The sequence below is a fragment of the Adiantum capillus-veneris genome, chromosome 25 (assembly GCF_014529385.1).
Source record: "Adiantum capillus-veneris isolate H3 chromosome 25, ASM1452938v2, whole genome shotgun sequence".
NCBI lineage: Eukaryota > Viridiplantae > Streptophyta > Polypodiopsida > Polypodiales > Pteridaceae > Adiantum > Adiantum capillus-veneris.
Window position 1 is genome coordinate 83,788,449 of NC_140955.1, and position 22,513 is coordinate 83,810,961.

The 22,513-nt window shown below is 43.9% G+C and overlaps 1 non-coding gene across 1 annotated transcript; it reads right to left on the reverse strand.

The window, feature by feature from the left end:
- Positions 1–15,167: 15,167 nt before the first annotated feature.
- Positions 15,168–15,291, reverse strand: LOC147425189 (U5 spliceosomal RNA). The gene has a single exon (XR_015186513.1). It is a non-coding gene; the product is annotated as a U5 spliceosomal RNA (small nuclear RNA).
- Between the last annotated feature and the right edge of the window lie 7,222 nt (positions 15,292–22,513).

The window sequence follows — 22,513 nt, forward strand, 5'->3', positions numbered from 1 at the left end:
TGGGTCTTTGGCAATTTGCGTCTTCACCTTAGAAAGAAAAGTAGAATCTTTAGGAGCTTGGCTCATGGTGGCGTTTAGCTTAAGCTGCTCAGGTTTCAAAATCATTGACTCTTGTTAATCAAATGCTGCGTCGCCTTCTCTAGGTGCAAGGTAGGATCTTCTTGATAAGGCATCTGGCTTAGCTTGTTGACGGCCAGGTCTATAAGAGATAAGAAAATCAAACCTTGATAGGATACCACTCCACCTGGTTTGGCGATGATTCAAGACGCGGGATGTCATGAAGTATTCCAAATTCTTGTGATCTGTATAGACAGTGATCTTATGAGGAGCTCCTTTAAGTAGGTGACGCCAAGTGTCGAAGGAGTCGATGATTGCTAAGAGCTCTTTGTCATGGATTTCATAATTGATTTCTGCAACTGAGAACTTGCGGGAATGAGGGGCCACTGGATGTACTCCACCATCCTCTCCTACTTGGGATAGAATAGCGCCAAGGGCAAAATCTAAAGCGTTTGTTTCTAGAATAAAAGGCTTTGTAGGATCTGCGTGAATTAGAATGGGTGCGGTCGTGAAAGCTTGCTTGAGAGTCTGAAATGCTTTCGCGGCCTCTGAGTCCCAGACAAACTTATTATGGCCTGTCAACCTTGTGAGTGCTACAACCACCTTGGAGTATCCCTGATAAAGATACGATAAAAATTTGCAAATCCGAGGAAACATTGGACATCTCTTACCAAGGTGGGTGTCTCCCAATCAAGGATGGTTTGAACCTTCTTTGGATCCATGGAGATTCCCTTTTCAAAAATTACATAACCAAGAAATTCCACCTTAGATTGATGAAAAGAGCACTTCTCCAACTTTGCATATAACCCTGATGCACGAAGCTTTTCAAGCACTAATCATACATGGTGCTCATGCCCTTCTTGATCCTTGGAAAATATCAAGATATCATCCAAATATATTACCACAAATAATCCAAATACTCTCGAAAGATATCGTTCATTAAATGTTGAAAAACAGCTGGGGCATTTGTGAGACCAAATGGCATGACGGTATATTCAAAGTGGCCATACCTTGTCCGAAAGGCTGTCTTCCATTCATCACCTTCTTTGATTCTGACTAGGTTGTAAGCACCACGAAGATCTATTTTTGTAAATATTCATGCCTTGCCAAGGCGCTCAAGAAGCTCTGGGATCAAGGGAAGGGGATAGCGATTCTTGACGGTGATCTTGTTTAGGCCCCTATAATCCACGCACATCCGGAGAGTTCCGTCCTTCTTCTTTACAAAGAGTATTGGAGCTCCTGTTGGGGACTGTGAATGCCATATGAACCCCTTAGCAAGATTCTCATCAATATTTTTCCATAATTCTACCAATTCATCTTGAGATAGCTTGTATATTGGGCCAAAAGGGGGTTGGGTTCCCTCCTGAAGCTCTATAGCACAATCATAGGGTCGATGCTCCGGTAAGAGGTCTGCATTCTTCTTCTCAAAAACATCATTGTAATCTTGATATTGACGTGGCAATGCCTCCATGATTTTTGTTGTCGACGTGTCGGTTGGTGTTGCAAATATCAGGAAAGTTGGATACTTTTTGGCTGCATGCATGAAGACCTTGGCTCCAAGATATATAGGCCTATTATGCCTTCCCTTCTTCTTTTGGACTTTTCGTGGTTCAATTCTCCGAACCCTCCAATCGATGTCAGGATTATGTAATTCAAGCCACGGTAGCCCAATAACAATTGGACTGCTTGGGCTTTGTATAATATTGAACGCTATTCTTGAAGACGACCATCAATGACTTCTACAGTTGCTTGATTAGACTTCTCCACAAGTGGTATGCCTTGTTCTTTTGCAAATTCTTTGTCCATGAAGCACGCCGTTGCGCCTGAATCTAGTAGTGCTTCACAATCCATGTGCCTACTCGGCATATGGATCTTGACTGGTAGCATAAAACTTGAAGTGGAATCAGCGGGAAGAAAGAGACCTTTTTTGCTTGTCTTTTGTCCAACCGGTCGATCTCTATTGGGGTTGGACATCCATGCTTTCTGAACACGTTGAGGCCATTGCACCATGAACCTTCATCCTTCTCTTCCTTGGACACTGTTGAGCCATGTGCCCCTTCTCTCCACAATACATACATAAGCCATTAATGCGTCGCCTTTGCTTCTCCTGGGCGCTGAGAGGTTGAAACTGTGCTGAATCAATTTGCATGGGCTCAATGCTTGATTCATGGCTCTGTTGAGGTGTGTAGCCATTATGTGTCACTTCTGTTTGGGGTTGCAATGGTGCCCCAAGACGCCTCTCTTGTCTCCTCTCAAATAGTCGATTATCACATTCTAATGCTTGAGAGATGAACTCGCTTAGTGTATGAACCTTTGGCATAGTCAATAAAAGATCTTTTAGGTCATCCTTTAATCCCCACCGAAATTGACTAATGAAATATTCCTCATGCCAAGTCAGATCACAAGTGAGCTGTTGAAATTCGGATGCATAGACGGATGCAGGTCTCTATCCTTGGCGGAGATTTCTAAGTTTGGTTTCAGCAACCCTTGCTCTATCAGTATCCCCAAAGGTTGCAGAGAACTCCCGCACAAAAGCTTCAAAGTCATGAAGAAGAGGAGATTCTTTTTCAAGTAAGGGAGAAAACCAAGAGAGAGCCGTACCCGAGAGGAGGGTCCCAATAAGGCCTACTTGAGAGGCATCATCTGGATAACGCTCTCGTTGCATTCGAATGAAGAGGCGCACTTGTTGGAGAAAACCTCTAAACTTTGATCTAGTCCCATCAAATTTTTTAGGCATGCTGACCTTCAGCTCCTTATGTTGTTGAGAATAGCTAGATTTTGCAGCTTGTGCTTGTCTCTTGAAGCTCTTGAATTTGACGTTGAAGATTTTGCAACGCCGCTCCAAGGATTAGGGGTTGCCCTGCTTGAAGTTGAGCGTTACTCTCACGAAGTTCTTGTAACTGAGCTTGGATGCTTTGCAATGCGTTAATGACACCTTCCATCGTCCGCTCCATGATTGCTTGAGAAGATTAAGAGATGGTAGTCTTGCCAAACTGTTATGAGCGCATATAGAGCTAGAGGAGAGCAAGAGGAGGCGTTCACAATGTACAAGAACTTGGACTTGATGATAAGCTTAATATTGATTACAAGACTTAATATTTTATTAAGAGAGCTAGATACAAGACTTTGATTACATGACTTGAGTACAGAACAAGGCTTGATTGCAAGGACAAGACTTGAACATAAGACAAGAACTAGAAGAGGGATTTCCTCATAGGAGCCTCACAACTGGTGTTGGCAAGACTGAGGGGCTTGTGGCGCAAGACCCCTATTTATACTAGTGCTTGAGGAGGTTACTTGAGGAGATTAGGACTTTCTAGGTTCTTCTTGAGGAGGTTAGAATCTTCTAGAACCTTCTTGATCCTTCTAGTTCTTCTAGAACCTTCTGGATCCTTCTTCAACTTTCTAGAGCTTTCCAGAAACTTCTAGATTCTTCCGGAATCTTCTCCGAGCTTCTAGAAACTTTTTGATCCTTCTAGTTCTTCTAGAACCTTCTAGATCCTTCTTCAAATTTCTAGAGCTTTCCAGAAACTTCTAGAATCTCCTAGATCCTTCTAGATTCTTCTAGAGCTTTCTAGCGATGATGTAAGCGATGACATAGGCGATGATGCAGGCAGCGGCTGACTCTCAAGCATCCATGACACCTGCAAGCAAAGATATCCTAGCATCATATGCATGCATACGATAGGCAAACGTAAACCATGTGTATCAAAACTTCAATAGGTGTGTCTAATTTCGTGTGACTATGCTTGAAGCATAGCTATGAGAGCACAAACCTATCCCAGGGGCAAGGATGAAGAACCACTAATATAGCCTTTGTGTTGTCGGGGAATATGTGTTCAAAACGTGAGTCGGGCAAGTGCCGGGCCTCTGGTTGTGGGAGGTGTGAGAGACTAGATGCAAGACACAAAGCAAAAGACTCTGAAAACACCTTGAATGCTTAAAAATTGACAAGCAGAATGTTCCAAGCTACTAATGATTAGCCGAAGTGAAATTCGATTACAAATGTTTGCCGTTAACGGCACTGATGGTGTTAGGAGAGTTTAACACTCTCAAATTAGACCATGACTGTAAATTTCTCACTTATGCCTGCCATTAGAGCCATTTGAAGATGATCAGGACGTACATATCTGGTGAAATTTCCTGCTTGATGCCCTTGTAATTCCCAATTATGGTAGAGCGATGTTTTCCTCTCTCCTGGTTACCCTCGCCTTATCTTTCCCTTGCCGGGATCTGCTTATCTGCTCTTGCCAAGCACCCTTCTCGTTATTGAACTAAGTCGAGGTCGAGGACGAGAGAGACTTCGATCTTGCTTCTTCTCCCGATTGCCTTGCTTACCTTCTTTCACTTGATTACGGCCGAGAGAGGGATAGGAAACTCCTTGCTTTGATTGGAGATCGAGAAAGAGAGAGAGCTCGCCTTGCTTGATTGGATTGGAGATCGAGAGAGAGAGAGAGAGATAGAGCTCGCCTTGCTTACCCTCACCTCCTCGCCTTGCTTTGCTTGCTTCGTTCAAGCTCGAGAGGGAGAGAGGAAAGCTTGCTTGCCTCGAGGACGAGAGCGAGAAAGATCGAGCTCTTCCCCCCGCCTTGCCCTTCGTTGATGGCCTCCTCGTTAACTCTTCTTTTCCAACGCCCGCATGCAAAATGCCCCGTCCTAATAATAGCGTGTGCCCCCTTAGCAGTGGCGCCTGACGTCACTGACGTGGCGCAAGAATTGACGCTATGACATGGCAAGCTCGAACGATGACCTGCATGGAAATGAGTGGAACCAGGGCCGAATAAGTTCACTTCCACCTGCTAAGCAACTTTCGTTTCATCGACATGCGCATCCGATGCTCATGGCTCCCCACGCGAGCTGTTTTCTTCTGCCTGCGCTCGTTCTGGTTGCTGCACGCCATGGCCTCCATGTCTTTCTCTTTTCTTTTCCCATTTGCCTTTATTAAAACCCTATTGGGCGGCCATTGAAGAGGCCTTTGGGCGGCCGGCTTAACCTTTTTGAATATGGGCGGCCTTAGGCCCTTGGGCGGCCATGCCATAAGGCTTTGGGCTTTGGGCACCACACTTGGCATACATAGCGACCAAAGCATTGCCAAACACAACTTATTTCTCCAGCAGTCCTTGGCTAACAATATCTTCATGAATTTCAATGTCGTAAAAGTCTTGAATAGTGCCACATGCCTGCAAGAAGCAAGTATAAGTGATTGCATTTGACGTAAGGTCTTTCCATCACATTCAATCAAAGAGTGCCAGACTAGCCAGGCATTGCCAATTACGACTGCTACCGGCCAACATTGGACGGGCTTTGGCGTACATACCGATTAAAGCACTGCTATCTCAAACACTTATTCTGCTCTATTCAAAACCCTTGTTGCTACTCAAAACTCCCAGACGGAACACCGACCGAGCGGAGACGGAACACCGACTGAGCGGACTGGACTGGTACGGAACCGGCCCCCGATGAATCTTTATCATGCAATATCTTGGCGACCGGGACTCCGATCACTGATCTGAAAGGACCGACGCGCTCTACAATGTGAGCACTTCACGCCTGTGCATTCATTTTATTTCTGTCCCCTCAGATGCAGTTGCCCAATCCGGTACGGATCTGCAATCGACTCAAACTTCGAACTGCCATAACTTCTTCACCGTAGCTCCAATCGACGAGCCATAAAAACAGGCCGGTAGAGCACTTTAAGCACTGCAGTTCTAGATCATAATCTTCCAGCTGTGCTCACTTCAAGCATAATCATTTTTGGCATCACTAAGGCATCTGTTGGCCCTTTTAAGCCGTATCTAGCATACATTAATCATTAAACTTGGCCTGTTAACAAGCCCTGGTCACTGACCATTAATCAAGTAAACTTTAAATAAGCTCGATATGTATTTTTCTGGCATCTTTCTTAGCATGGGAGCGGAGCTGCACGACAGTGTATGTATGGAGTCTAGCAAATCAATGCCTTGAGAGGCTTGATATCTGTGATGGGCTATGTCCTTCGAACTGATCTCCTTGCCGCATGAAATATCTCTTGTTGGCGCTCCTCCATCTTGTTGATGTGACCCATCATGGATATTGTCACAAAATTGATAATTCGACAATTTGACAGAAGACAAAGACTGACATGTGGCAGCTCACCGCCCAGAAAACGCAGCGACTTTACACATTATGTGGCAGCCATATAGTACTAACATGGCATGCTTTTGGTAGTTAAATCTTTGGGCACCAGCCTTTTGTATCGATTGCTTTTGGCCGTATTGCCTATAAACATATGCCCAAGGAGTCACTCTCAACAGATTAGTGCATGGTTACACAGTTGCAGAGTGACTCCGTTGCAATTGTACTCTGTGACTTATCAATATTAAATGAAGTACCTAAAGGGGCGACTACCTTGGGTCATGGCTACTATTTGATTCAAGTTAAAATGTTAAAAAGTTTTTAGTTCTATTCGTGTATTTTTGTGAGATTACAGCCTTGTTGGTGCCAAGCCAGTTATAGTGGTGTCAAAGCTTTAGTCTATTCTTCTTATATGGAGGATCCGGTCTGACTTTTTGTTATACAAGTTATGGATTCTAATAGAGAAGTCAATCAAGAACAAGAATGCATTCCGCCTACTGTTTTGTGGGATGAATATGCTGAATATGCAAATTTTTTGAAGGAGCAACCAATCCAAGAATTTTATGAGAGGTGGTAGAAAGTCGTGAACCCTACTTCTGAATTCGGTAACAAAGTGAAAGCAAAGTCGAAATTTGATATGAAATCTTCTCTTTCAACATCAAATGAAATCATGAAGTACAGGAAACACTCTCGCAAGGGATGAGCTCCGAGTCTTTCCCCGATTATCTTGGTCGACAGTCAGAGAAGGGGTAAAACAAGAAACACAGCCAATCTGTTCACTTTGAGGACCGCCAATGTTTCCAATACCCAAGATCGATGATATACTTGATAGATTACAGGGTTCTCCTTATTTTAGTAGGATCGATCCTAGCTATCATCATATTGGGATTGCTCCTAGAGATGTATACAAGACCCCGTCTTTGGTGATGCCTTTCAGTCTCACAAATTCTCTTGCATGTTCAACAAGATGATGGAGCGGATCTTTAGAGAGTACAGACAGTTTGTGAGCACACTTTTCGACAACATTATTGTTTTCTCCGAATGCGAAGTAGAGCATCGAGAACATGTGTTACAAGTATTCAAAGCTTTAGGAGAGCACATGCTGGTTATCAATGGGAGATAGACTTTCGAGGACATATTGTTTCATCCAAGGGTGTTAGCATGGCTCCGGCTAAAGTGGCAGCTATTCCAGATTGGCCTACTTTGAGAAATATACATGTGTCAAAGTCGACGATGTGGAAGCGTAGAGACCAAGGGGAGAAAGCGAGAGAGAGAGAGAGAGAGAGAGAGAGAGAGAGAGAGAGAGAGAGAGAGAGTCTCCTGAATCAACCAATCTTGGCCAAACTAGATAACGGGATCACGTTGGGCATGCCAAAACTCTAACAACATAATGTAAGGAGCTTTTTGGAGTTATGCTCTTACTACAGGCGGATATGTAGTGATGACATGGCAACCCGGCAAAAGACAAAGGGACAGATGGGAGCCCACGCAAAAAATGTGGCAGACTTTACATGATGTGGCAGCCGCACGGTGCTGACGTGACATGCTTTTTGGCAATTAAAACTTTGGCCCCAACTTTCTATATCAGTTTCCTTTCTTGGCCACAATGCTATAAAAGTATGGCTAGGGAGTCACTCTCGGCGCATCAATGCACGGTTGCATTGTGACTCCCTAGCAGCTATACTGTGCGAAAAGAAGAAAAGTGCGCCCAACTTTGGGGCGAGTGCAATTGGAAGTTGAATTCCACCACTTTTGTCGTGACTACTAATTGATTTCAAGTTCAAGTGTTTACGTTTCCAATTTTGTTGATATGTTGTCCTCAATCGGGTCCATGCTTGTAAGAGGGAAAGACAGCCATCGTGGGTGCCCGCCATATGGCACATTTGTTACCGACCAATTGCCGATCCATTGAAAAAGATGGGAAGTGTGGGGATCTTGATTGGTTTGTCGGCCTCATGATGGATTTTGCCACAAAAATGACGATCTGCACACTGGGGGACTCTTGATTTGGGTCCATGCTTCGTGGAGTGATCGGAGCTCTTCTACCTCCTTCCGAGGCTGAGATAGTGTGTCCTTCTAAGGAGACCTTTGATTACGTAGCGACTGTAAGGAAGGTGGACCTTTCTTCCTAAAGAGCTCTTTGCAACTTAAGTGCTTCCAACTCCTTGTGCATAGTCATCAAGGGGTCATGATCATTTTCCAAAAAAGGATAGATGGGGGAAGAACACGAGAGGCATCATCCCTTGCCCCTTTTAGCTTGGTGCTAGAAGCAACAAATTCGACTGATGTAAAGTCGTGCTTCGCTGACTTCCTCAGCTTTTATTGCGAGAGCTTTCTGCATCCATTTCCATATCATGGAAGTCACCATGCTCCCCAAATGTCTCGCCATGTTGGAGTATCATATTCCCGAGTTCATCAAGGGCCTTCTCTTGATAGTCTCCTCATTGGAAGGCCCTTGATGAGCTTTTGTGGCCCATCGGAGGTGCAAAGCGCTAGACGAGGACTAGAAGTACCTGGCCGAGCACTAGACTGGAACCGGTAAGTAGTGGACCAAGTAGTGTAGCAAAACAACACCACCACTTGTAAGATTGACAGTTGAAGGACACTAGTAAGGACTCTAGACAGTTCTAGACAGTTCTAGACAGCCCAGAGGCTTTCCCCTTGGCGTTTTTCCTCTCAAGACAGTAGTATCGTAGCGATCTCAGATGGTGGGCACTCACCCCAGGGGCAAGGATGAAGAACCACTAATATAGCCTTTGTGTATGTGTGGAGTCTAGCAAGTCAATGCCTTGAGAGGCTTGATATCTGTGATGGGCTATGTCCATCGAACTGATCTCCTTGCCGCATGAAATATCTCTTGTTGGCGCTCCTCCATGTTGTTGATGTGACCCATCATGGATATTGTCACAAAATTGATAATTCGGCAATTTGACAGAAGACAAAGACTGACAAGTGGCAGCTTGCCGCCCGGAAAACGCAGCGAGTTTACACATGATGTGGCGGCCATATGGTACTACATCGCATGCTTTTGGTAGTTAAATCTTTGCGCACCAGCTTTTTGTATCGATTGCTTTTGGCCGTATTGCCTATAAAAATATGCCCAAGGAGTCACTCTCAACAGATTAGTGCATGGTTGCACAGTTGCAGAGTGACTCCGTCGCAATTGTACTCTGTGACTTATCAATATTAAATGAAGTAACTAAAGGGGCGATTACCTTGGGTCATGGCTACTATTTGATTCAAGTTAAAATGTTAAAAAGTTTTTAGTCCTATTCGTGTGTTTCTGTGAGATTACAGCCTTGTTGGTACCAAGCCGGTTATAGTGGTGTCAAAGCTTTAGTCTATTCTTCTTATATGGAGGATCCGGTCTTACTTTTTGTTGTACAAGTTATGGATTCTAATAGAGAAGTCAATCAAGAACAAGAATGCATTCCGCCTACTGTTTTGTGGGATGAATATGCTGAATATGCAAATTTTTTGAAGGAGCAACCAATCCAAGAATTTTATGAGAGGTGGTAGAAAGTCGTGAACCCTACTTCTGAATTCGGTAACAAAGTGAAAGCAAAGTCGAAATTTGATATGAAATCTTCTCTTTCAACATCAAATGAAATCATGAAGTACAAGAAACACTCTCCCAAGGGATGAGCTCCGAGTCTTTCCCCGATTATCTTGGTCGACAGTCAGAGAAGGGGTAAAACAAGAAACACAGCCAATCTGTTCACTTTGAGGACCGCCAATGTTTCCAATACCCAAGATCGATGATATACTTGATAGATTGCAGGGTTCTCCTTATTTTAGTAGGATCGATCCTAGCTATCATCATATTGGGATTGCTCCTAGAGATGTATACAAGACCCCGTCTTTGGTGATGCCTTTCAGTCTCACAAATTCTCTTGCATGTTCAACAAGATGATGGAGCGGATCTTTAGAGAGTACAGACAGTTTGTGAGCACACTTTTCGACAACATTATTGTTTTCTCCGAATGCGAAGTAGAGCATCGAGAACATGTGTTACAAGTATTCAAAGCTTTAGGAGAGCACATGCTGGTTATCAATGGGAGCTAGACTTTCGAGGACATATTGTTTCATCCAAGGGTGTTAGCATGGCTCCGGCTAAAGTGGCAGCTATTCCAGATTGGCCTACTTTGAGAAATATACATGTGTCAAAGTCGACGATGTGGAAGCGTAGAGACCAAGGGGAGAAAGCGAGAGAGAGAGAGAGAGAGAGAGAGAGAGAGAGAGAGAGAGAGAGAGAGTCTCCTGAATCAACCAATCTTGGCCAAACTAGATAACGGGATCACGTTGGGCATGCCAAAACTCTAACAACATAATGTAAGGAGCTTTTTGGAGTTATGCTCTTACTACAGGCGGATATGTAGTGATGACATGGCAACCCGGCAAAAGACAAAGTGACAGATGGGAGCCCACGCAAAAAATGTGGCAGACTTTACATGATGTGGCAGCCGCACGGTGCTGACGTGACATGCTTTTCGGCAATTAAAACTTTGGCCCCAACTTTCTATATCAGTTTCCTTTCTTGGCCACAATGCTATAAAAGTATGGCTAGGGAGTCACTCTCGGCGCATCAATGCACGGTTGCATTGTGACTCCCTAGCAGCTATACTGTGCGAAAAGAAGAAAAGTGCGCCCAACTTTGGGGCGAGTGCAATTGGAAGTTGAATTCCACCACTTTTGTCGTGACTACTAATTGATTTCAAGTTCAAGTGTTTACGTTTCCAGTTTTGTTGACATGTTGTCCTCAATCGGGTCCATGCTTGTAAGAGGGAAAGACAGCCATCGTGGGTGCCCGCCATATGGCACATTTGTTACCGACCAATTGCCGATCCATTGAAAAAGATGGGAAGTGTGGGGATCTTGATTGGTTTGTCGGCCTCATGATGGATTTTGCCACAAAAATGACGATCTGCACACTGGGGGACTCTTGATTTGGGTCCATGCTTCGTGGAGTGATCGGAGCTCTTCTACCTCCTTCCGAGGCTGAGATAGTGTGTCCTTCTAAGGAGACCTTTGATTACGTAGCGACTGTAAGGAAGGTGGACCTTTCTTCCTAAAGAGCTCTTTGCAACTTAAGTGCTTCCAACTCCTTGTGCATAGTCATCAAGGGGTCATGATCATTTTCCAAAAAAGGATAGATGGGGGAAGAACACGAGAGGCATCATCCCTTGCCCCTTTTAGCTTGGTGCTAGAAGCAACAAATTCGACTGATGTAAAGTCGTGCTTCGCTGACTTCCTCAGCTTTTATTGCGAGAGCTTTCTGCATCCATTTCCATATCATGGAAGTCACCATGCTCCCCAAATGTCTCGCCATGTTGGAGTATCATATTCCCGAGTTCATCAAGGGCCTTCTCTTGATAGTCTCCTCATTGGAAGGCCCTTGATGAGCTTTTGTGGCCCATCGGAGGTGCAAAGCGCTAGACGAGGACTAGAAGTACCTGGCCGAGCACTAGACTGGAACCGGTAAGTAGTGGACCAAGTACGAGAATTGGACATGGACTAGTAGTACCTAGCAGTAGACCATAGAGTAGCTGTGTATGGAAACCTTGAGACCAACTTTGAGCAGATGAGGGCGTGCAAAAAACGAGAGCACCTGTAGCAAAACAACACCACCACTAGTTGTGTTGAAGGACACTAGTAAGGACTCAATGCTATTGCTCAGCTGAACTCCTCTACTCACAATGTACCGACTGGCTCGCTCGAAAGAAACTGCGAGGTCAGCAATGAGCAGGTCCGCCCACCCGGTCGGAACTCCTCTACTCACAATGTACTGACTCCATCTTGTTGGCGCTCCTCCATCTTGTTGATGTGACCCCATCATGGATATTGTCACAAAATTGATAGTTCGGCAATTTGACAGAAGACAGAGACTGACATGTGGCAGCTCGCCGCCCGGAAAATTCGGCGACTTTACACATGATGTGGAAGCCATATGGTACTAACATGGCATGCTTTTGGTAGTTAAATCTTTGGGCACCAGCTTTTTGTATCGATTGCTTTTGGCAGTAGTGCCTATAAAAATATGCCCAAGGACTCACTCTCAACAAATTAGTGCATGGTTGCACAGTTGCAGAGTGACTCCGCTGCAATTGTACTCTGTGACTTATCAATATTAAAAGAAGTAACTAAAGAGGTGACTACCTTGGGTCATGACTACTATTTGATTCAAGTTAAAATGTTGAAAAGTTTTAGTTCTATTCATGTGTTTCTGTAAGATTACAGCCTTGTTGGTGCCAAGCCGGTTACAGTGGTGTCAAAGCTTTAGTCTATTCTTCTTATATGGAGAATCCGGTCTGACTTTTTGTTGTACAAGTTATGGATTCTAATAGAGAAGTCAATCAAGAACAGGAATGCATTCCACCTACTGTTTTATGGGATGAAACGAACGGCAATGGAGATTTGAACAAGGTCTGACTCGTTGACGAGGAGTTGGTTGACCAACTTGAATCTTTGATGGAGGATCCACAGCTTGTAGATATTTGACAAAAACTGCAAGTTAGTACTTGTGCTAAGTGCCTCATGAAGTATTCCAAGAATCCTGAATATGCAAAATTTCTGAAGGAGCAACCAATCCAAGAATTTTATGAGAGGTGGTAGAAAGTCGTGAACCCTACTTCTGAATTCTGCAATGAAAGTGAAAGCAAAGTCGAAATCTGATAAGAAATCTTCTCTTTCAACGTAAGAAGAAATTATTCAGCCATGGAGCGAAAGATCAATGAAATCATGAAGTACAGGAAACACTCTTGCAAGGGACGAACTCCAAGTCTTTCCCCGATTCTCTTGGGGTAAAACAAGAAACACAGCCAATGTGTTCACTTTGAGGACCGCCAATGTTTCCAATACCCAAGATCGATGATATACTTGATAGATTGCAGGGTTCTCCTTATTTTAGTAGGATCGATCCTGGCCAGCATCATATTGGGATTGCTTCTAGAGATGTGTACAAGACCCCGTCTTTGGTGATGCCTTTCAGTCTCACAAATTCTCTTGCATTTTCAACAAGATGATGGAACGGATCTTTAGAGAGTACAGACAGTTTGTGAGCACTCTTTTCGACAACATTATTGTTTTCTCCGAATGCGAAGTAGAGCATCGAGAACATGTGTTACAAGTATTCAAAGCTTTAGGAGAACACATGCTGGTTATCAATGGGAGATAGACTTTCGAGGACATATTGTTTCATCCAAGGGTGTTAGCATGGCTCCAGCTAAAGTGGCAGCTATTCCAGATTGGCCTACTTTGAGAAATATACATGTGTCAAAGTTGACGATGTGGAAGCGTAGAGACCAAGGGGAGAAAGCACGAGAGAGAGAGAGAGAGAGAGAGAGTCTCCTGAATCAACCAATCTTGGCCAAACTAGATAACGGGATCACGTTGGGCATGCCAAAACTCTAACAACATAATGTAAGGAGCTTTTTGGAGTTATGCTCTTACTACAGGCGGATATGTAGTGATGACATGGCAACCCGGCAAAAGACAAAGTGACAAATGGGAGCCCACGCAAAAAATGTGGCAGACTTTACATGATGTGGCAGCCGCACGGTGCTGACGTGACATGCTTTTCGGCAATTAAAACTTTGGCCCCAACTTTCTATATCAGTTTCCTTTCTTGGCCACAATGCTATAAAAGTATGGCTAGGGAGTCACTCTCGGCGCATCAATGCACGGTTGCATTGTGACTCCCTAGCAGCTATACTGTGCGAAAAGAAGAAAAGTGCGCCCAACTTTGGGGCGAGTGCAATTGGAAGTTGAATTCCACCACTTTTGTCGTGACTACTAATTGATTTCAAGTTCAAGTGTTTACGTTTCCAGTTTTGTTGATATGTTGTCCTCAATCGGGTCCATGCTTGTAAGAGGGAAAGACAGCCATCGTGGGTGCCCGCCATATGGCACATTTGTTACCGACCAATTGCCGATCCATTGAAAAAGATGGGAAGTGTGGGGATCTTGATTGGTTTGTCGGCCTCATGATGGATTTTGCCACAAAAATGACGATCTGCACACTAGGGGACTCTTGATTTGGGTCCATGCTTCGTGGAGTGATCGGAGCTCTTCTACCTCCTTCCGAGGCTGAGATAGTGTGTCCTTCTAAGGAGACCTTTGATTACGTAGCGACTGTAAGGAAGGTGGACCTTTCTTCCTAAAGAGCTCTTTGCAACTTAAGTGCTTCCAACTCCTTGTGCATAGTCATCAAGGGGTCATGATCATTTTCCAAAAAAGGATAGATGGGGGAAGAACACGAGAGGCATCATCCCTTGCCCCTTTTAGCTTGGTGCTAGAAGCAACAAATTCGACTGATGTAAAGTCGTGCTTCGCTGACTTCCTCAGCTTTTATTGCGAGAGCTTTCTGCATCCATTTCCATATCATGGAAGTCACCATGCTCCCCAAATGTCTCGCCATGTTGGAGTATCATATTCCCGAGTTCATCAAGGGCCTTCTCTTGATAGTCTCCTCATTGGAAGGCCCTTGATGAGCTTTTGTGGCCCATCGGAGGTGCAAAGCGCTAGACGAGGACTAGAAGTACCTGGCCGAGCACTAGACTGGAACCGGTAAGTAGTGGACCAAGTAGTGTAGCAAAACAACACCACCACTTGTAAGATTGACAGTTGAAGGACACTAGTAAGGACTCAATGCTATTGCTCAGCTGAACTCCTCTACTCACAATGTACCGACTGGCTCGCTCGAAAGAAACTGCGAGGTCAGCAATGAGCAGGTCCGCCCACCCGGTCGGAACTCCTCTATTCACAATGTACTGACTGGCTGGCGCTAGGCCACGCCGCTATCCTGCTCTGCTCGCTCGAAAGAAACTCCGAGGTCAGCAATGAGCAGGTCACAATCTAGACTCAGGGCGCTGGGTAAGCCGGACTATCCCTCAGGACATTTGCATTGAGAGTCTGCACCTGTAGAATAGAATTGTTGGCCCATCGGAGCTGTAGCTCGTGGAGCGCAGTGTCATTCTTAATCGCGAGATTGAGAGGGGCCCCCTCGCAGAGGAGGAAGCCCTTGCCAAAAATTCCAAGTATGGTGCTTCAACTGGGCCGAGCGCACGGTATTCTTTAGTAAAAGGCGAAAGAATAGTTCGCTCTGTGCTCAACCCGCACCTCGCAGGGAGGGGGAGAGTCGCCTCACGACAACTGCCCCATGACCCTTGCGCCCCCGCATGTGGCTCTTTTCTCTTCCCAACTTCCAAGCGTGTCATGCATATTGAGCCGTCGCCCCCTCCTGGGTTCCTTCTATTCAAAACTCAGTAGCAATAAGAACAATCAGTTTGCGTCCCTTTTCTATGTAACACATCCATCGAATGTCAAAATGCGCTTTTGGGCAAGAGCATCTGGATAGCCTAGCACAAGCCATGATCGGTTTTATTTTCGACCTATTTGTGTCCTGACCGTTCCTACTTAGGGCCATCCCCTTTCTTCTTGTTCTTAGGGCAATTCCATGCAGGGTAATGTCCTTTGGCCTTGGTAAGTAGGTATCCTATTGGCCACACGTGAAAGCTTCTATTGAGAGCTGCTATGTGTGAGATGTGCATAGTGCACGCTCATAATGCTAAATGTGAGACATTTAATCTATTCAAAATTCTAGGTGGAAAGTGGAGCAGCCTTGCAATGGAGTACTATTAGAGGTCGTGGTGGTGCCATACCGTCTGATAGCGGCCACTTGAAACCCATGGCAAGATTCATTCCAACTAGGACCACACTGAAGTAAGGTTAACATTTTGTGGAGTACTTGCATTAGCTCAACGAGTTTCCTGAGGCATTTGATAATAATCACGGAACGTAGGTCTCTTTTTAATTTGGGCAAACGCTTTTTCCATGATTGGCAATCTAGTCATGCATGTCGTCCTCGCAAACACCATGGAACAAGAAGTGGGACAATTGTTACTTGCCATCATCAACACCAAAAAATACATCAGAACATATTTTATTAATGTGGAAAGGCAACTGTCATCATCCACCCACACATGTTATAGATGGCACGAGCTCAGACCCTGAGGCTAAGGGTAATTCTATGCCTCACAACGAGTTGGTAAATAGTGGCAACTCCTCAAGCTATGATTTTGCCTTTCGTAGCACTTAGCACTTATGAAGGCCATCTTCAGCTCGTTGTCAACATCAAGAGCTCTTTTTCTCAATCAACTAGCAAGGTTAGGAGTGCAACCTTCTGGCTAGGTTGATAGCATAGTGTGGCTTGTAAAACTCAAAGCTTCTAAATTTTTGGGAGTAGATGTCGTTTTGTGTACCCATAACATTTTGCATGCCAATCCAGCGATGGGAGCTCACAAAGAAAGAAGTAAGTGTAGGAGCACTTGTTCTAGAGATGCTTGTTGAGGAAGAGAGAGAGTGTACATTATATATGAGAGAGAGAGAGAGAGAAGCGACTTGGCAGAGAAGAATGTGTTTTGACGACTTTCACAAATATCTTCTCATCAAGATTTGTAGTGCTTGTGTTAGTATAGAAAAAAATTGTTTTTCTTGCTTTGTTTATATGTATAAGGCTTAGTACTATCTTCAACAGTAATGAAAATTGTACAATCTTTATGACTTTTGTATGAAATCTTTATCCACCCACACATGTTATAGATGGCATGAGCTCATATTGTTCCGCTAGTCTCTATGATTCAATAAAAGTTCAATTTGACAGTTCAAAACATTTCCAAATCATTCTTATTTCGAAGAGCAAGACCATAAGGCCCCTGCTTCCTATGCTTCCCAGCTTAAGTAGCCCTGAGGCCATCAACCTTCCTCTCATTGAAATGATGTTAGTCGTTTATAAACCACCGTCATATTCCATAAGAGTACTCCTAGAGAATGTTCGATGAGATCAAATAACCATTATTATTCCAAAAATTGCACCTAATTGTAGCGCATATCTCCTATTCCATTTTGCCTCATACAATTTGCTAGGTCGATGCTTGATGATGGACCCACCATGGAACTTATCCCCTTCCTTACCTTGTCGTGAAAGGAGCATTACAAACATAATGCTTCTGTATAACATAAATTACATTTTGAAAGAAAAAACTATACTATATGAAAAAAATATGTTACTAGTTGTCTTGCACCAAGGGACCCGTCTCCTATACCACGGTTTATAGTTGTTACTTATCGATTTTCTGGGATGTACCATTGGCTCGAAGAATAGTCCTTGACACTATTTCGTTTTCCACACACATCTTGACTTTCTTAGCCATAAGAGAGATAATGTTTAGCAAGAAGTTGCTTAGTACATAAAGAGTACTATAGCATAAATTCCTCTTAAAAGTAAAAGAGATTAAGTTTACATAATAAATAAAAAGAGTACTTGTCAAGATTAATTAAATAATTATTTTTTGAAAAAAAAATAAATTTTTCTTCCAAAAATTAGCTCTCTCGCACTCTCTCCCTAATTAATGCATTTCTCTCTCCATTTGATTTCAATATTCTTCTCTTCCTCTCCCTACTCCATATCTCTCTAGCTATCCACTCCCACCTCTCTCTCTCTCTCTCTCTCTCTCTCTCTCTCTCTCCCCCCCCCCCCCCCCCCCACCGTTCTCACTCTCTACCCTCCTTCGAACCCCTCTCTCATTATCCCTCGCTAGTGTACTCTCTTTACCAGCCTCCACTCCCATCCCCCCCCCTCCCCTCTCTCTCTCTCTCTCTCTCTCTCTCTCTCTCTCTCTCTCTCTCTCTCATTGCCCTCTATTCCCTCTTTCCTATCCTCCCTCCCATTCCTCTCTTCTCATCTCTCCCCTCCCACCCACCTTCTATCACTCTTTCTCTCACTCATCCATTATATCCCTCTACCCCTCTTGTCTATCTCTCACCTGCCTTTTTTTCTTTCTCTTTCAAACCATCTCCTTCATCCACCCTTCCCTCTCTATCTCTTTCTCTCACACCTACCTTCTCTCATTCTCTCTCTCTCTCTCTCTCTCTCTCTCTCTCTCTCTCTCTCTCTCTCTCTCTCTCTCTCTCTCTCTCACCCGATTTTTCTCTCCGTCTATCTCAACCTCACGTATTCTCACTCCCTTGTTCTCACTTTCATTGCCAAAGAAAAAAAAAACCAATTCTTACACGAAACCGATTCAAAGGAGTTAACAGTAGGAAGAAATTTCAGTCAACATGACTCAAGAAAGCGGTTTTTTCCTTGCAACGACATTTGTGATTCTTGTGTTTGTGGTGACGATTACACACTGAGAGATACCCCTCCCCGGGGGTCTATGCACAAAATATACAATTTACACTTTTATACAATTTTCAAAATACATCAAAGTTGCGAAAGCATTTGCATAGGGGAGGAGTTCTCAGCGCCCGACCAAGCATGGAGTTTAGGCCATGAACTGGTCTGCATCCAGACATGCCTAGCGACTAGTGATGCCCCTGAATGGGTGTTATGAATGAAAGTGTACTCAAGAAAAATATAACATTGTGGAGGGTGAATATATGTGTACGCATCACGTTGCGGGAAGAGAGAGAGAGAGAATATAGTGGAGGGTGAAATAGAGTGCACAGAGACATGAGAAAATGACAACAGAGAATCTTTAAATGCCCCGTCTAAATGAAACAGGCAAGCATGTATTGATGCAATGACAAAATCTGGGTATACCATAACATCAAAAAGTTTATGACAAAATAACTAGCAGAGCACTAGACCTGTATAGGGATCGACCGGTCCACCCATCCACTTCCGCTCTACTATGGACAGAGAGAATTACACTTCGCCGGGAGCGAGCCAGAACACCTCCAACCTACCTCAGCCATACATAAGCAGAGGCCGCTTCGCCTCCCTCCATGAACCCGAGCTCTGAAAGGATCCCAAGTACCAGTAGGTAGTAGGGTATCAACACCAACCATACCAGTTTAAGCGTCGCGCCTCTTCGATGCCCAGCACCGGGTGTTTAGGCAAAGCCAAAGCAAAATCCTCGACGCGTTAGCCGTGTAGGTCATTCAACACCCGACGCACTAACCATGTAGATGAGCCTAACAAAAAGAAAAAAACCTAGTCAACACCCCCGATCCAGCAAAGCCCTAGGTCAACGACCCTTTTGTCTAAGGCTAAGCGATGTAGGTGATCCTAGTCTTGTAGCGATGCTGCCATGAGAAACATAACACGTGAGTCCAATCACAATGGCAATTTCCATATGCACAAACAATCTTTTCCAAGCAATTATATTGTACAGAGTGTCTACCCTTACACGTCTACCATCAACTATCTAGATCACTTCATGATCCATTCCCAAAACCATAAACCATCATCCAATCATATCACACGGGTTAGCACTCCACCCAACTTGGTGTGCACGTCTGTCGCACGTGTCAATGCAAGGAACTTGCCGATACACTGTGTGCGAGGCACAAATGGCTCCAAGCACACAACAAGCCTAAACTAGTAAGCTCAAAGATGGCGTTGGTGTGTCACTCACCGCTCTACGCTTCCTGTCGTGGAGGATTCCTCGCCGCGAAGAAGAGGGAGATGCCGCTACGCCGCGCTCAACCGCCTTGCCGCTGTTGTGCTGCCGCAATGCTCGATCGCACTCTCTCTCTCTCTCTCTCTCTCTCTCTCTCTCTCTCTCTCTCTCTCTCTCTCTCTCTCTCTCTCTCTCTCACGCATACACACACACACACACAAGGAGATGAAGAAGAAGAAGATGGAGATGGAGCAAGAGCACTCTTCAATTGCGCAAATGAGAGAATGAGTGAATTTTAGGTTTAGCTGACTTTTATATGAGCTCGCCCCATTCACACTTGGGTGCCCATGCTTAGCCAACTAATCCCTTGAATATTCCAATTAGAGTGCGCCTCTCATCGACGATCACTCTTACCCTTTTCCTATTGGACCGACAAGCCCGGTACTTGACTCTACCAAGTAAATAATACAACGTCCGTCGTAGGTGATAGGGTGTCCGTGAGCCGTGAGGGTTAACATGCCCCCCTTGCTGATGTAGATTCCGTCCTCGGAAGCTATTGAGTTGAAGCGCGTTCATCGATGTGGAAGAGCTTTTGAGATGAATGTCCTTAGCCTCCTTCAGTCACTACAAAATCAAACAACATTGGCACAGTAATTGCATTCTCATAAGCAATTAAAAAGCATATGCAGTTGTAGGCAGACAATTTGATTGGTAATAGAATTTTAAACCATTTGTTAGCAATAAACATTAAATTGCAATATAATCAAACACATAAACAGCTGTAAAGGTAAAAAAATAAACAAGTCTGCGGTCGCTAATTTAATGATCGAAAGGCACTAAAGATCGACTATTAATACCATGGGTAAGCTTCTCAATTGTCTCTCGTCAATTAAGTTGTTTAATCGCAAGAGCCAAGTATTTCATGTTCGAGGGCTGACTAGAGGCTATACCTAGAAGACCTTGTAGTTAAGCTACGATAAAAGGAATTTCTCACAAAATCATCGCCTGACTGATTACTTTTTCTTTGACCCCCCAAGTCTTTTCACAGTGATTCAATTTTGATGTTTGTGCTTATTTTGTATGCCTTGGGTTTTTTGCTTTTCAAGGAAAATCGCCCACAGTGGGAACCTCTAGGGCTCTAGTACCATAGGCAATACATGTGAGTGAAGTACCAAATCAAGCTGAGATTTCTCTTCCAGCTTAAGATTTTACATTGTGGCACTTTGATTTTTATTTTTTTTTGTTTGTTCGTTTTCGGCATTTTAATTTGGTAACTTTGGGGGGGTCATATAACACTGTTACACCTCCCGAGGCTCATCACACTAGTAAACTCTCTTTATAATACTTAAGCTAAAGGTCAATAGGGACTAAGCCCACTAGAAAGCCCTAGTACATTTCACACAATGCTGCCTAAATCGGATTAAGAACCTAAGTAACCATTGATTATTAGGAAGGCATTCCCCATGGTATTAAGAGAAGATCTGTAACACCTAACTTGGTCAAACTAGCTTAGTCGGACTGCTTGATTTTTAAATCTAGACAAGTGATTATGACAAAAAATTACATTGAATTTAATGTTTGGTACCAAGCAAATGTGCTGAATATTATGCTATCAATCACAATCAAAGCAGACAAACATGGATGCAAAAAAGATAAGGGACAATGCTAATGGACAAGAAACACCTGTTTGTGTTGATGGTCACGCTTGATTTGTAGTGTGAACAAGAGAAAGATCCCATGAAGGTCCAAATTCTAACAACAGCAACACGTTCCTGTACACACTAAGAAACACAAAGCATACCTCTAGGAGGCACATCAGTGGGAAAAGGTACCAACACTTATTGAACACAATTAAAAAACATAAGGAACCCTAACCTAATTATTTGCACTCCCCTTAGAGAGTCAAGGGAATAGGATATTGTAGAGATTGGGGAGAAATCCTAAGGCTAAACCCCTATCCTCGTCGTCGAGATAAACAAAGTCATCATCCATGAGACCATATGTGTCATCTGTGTAGTCATGTAAATCTTCTTCTTCATCATAGGTACCCATGTTTACTAAGAAGGTCACTAGACGCCTATAGTCATCTTGGTCAAAAGGGTAGGCTTGTGCAATGGGAGAAACGCTCTCTACTAAGTATGGATCAGTCGTGGTCAAGAGACATATCAGCCATTCTAACTCCTCGAAATTCCTCTCACATGCTAGCGTACCTACCAAATCCCATTCACATGCAAGCACCAGAAAGACCATGTGAAACATTTGTGAAAAGTAACGAGGGTACCTCTCACCCAAGGCAGGAGTGGATGACTCTAGTGTACTAGCCATATCTGTACACGTGAATAGATGATGGTTAGAGTGCAAATATTACAAGGGTCGTGTTCTTGTGCATAATGCGTTTTTATGATTTTGTGTTATGGCTCTTGCTCTTTTACTTTTTTATCTTGTTTTTGTGAGTATAAGGATTTATATATACATTCCCTAAGATTGGAGATTAAGAGGTCAGGGAGGAAGGTGAGAGGGAAGCAAGTGAATGATGGATGTCAGCAAACACTCCCCCCTTCCTTGGGTAGATCATACCTTTTGGAATGATGTCGTCACCTTTTGAAACCAATTGTTCCAAGTTGTTATGGGTGAAGGCTTTAACCAATAGTTTTCGACCGCCCTATGCGTTTCATCTAGTTGCAAGGGTGGTAAGGTACTCTCCCATGATTTTATTTGCAACATTGTTGTAGGTGGTGAACTTACAACGGGAGGTGCAAACTCTTTCTTGCTTGTATGGATATGTGCAATGTTAGGTGGAGGTTGTGTCGAAGCTTCTATTTCCGTATAGGAACTAATTGAAGAGCAAGAAGCTTCATTTGATTTCCATGTTCCTAAGCTAGGTGGAACAAATCATTCTTTCTTTGGTACCCAAACCCCAGGGGGTTCACTATATTTAA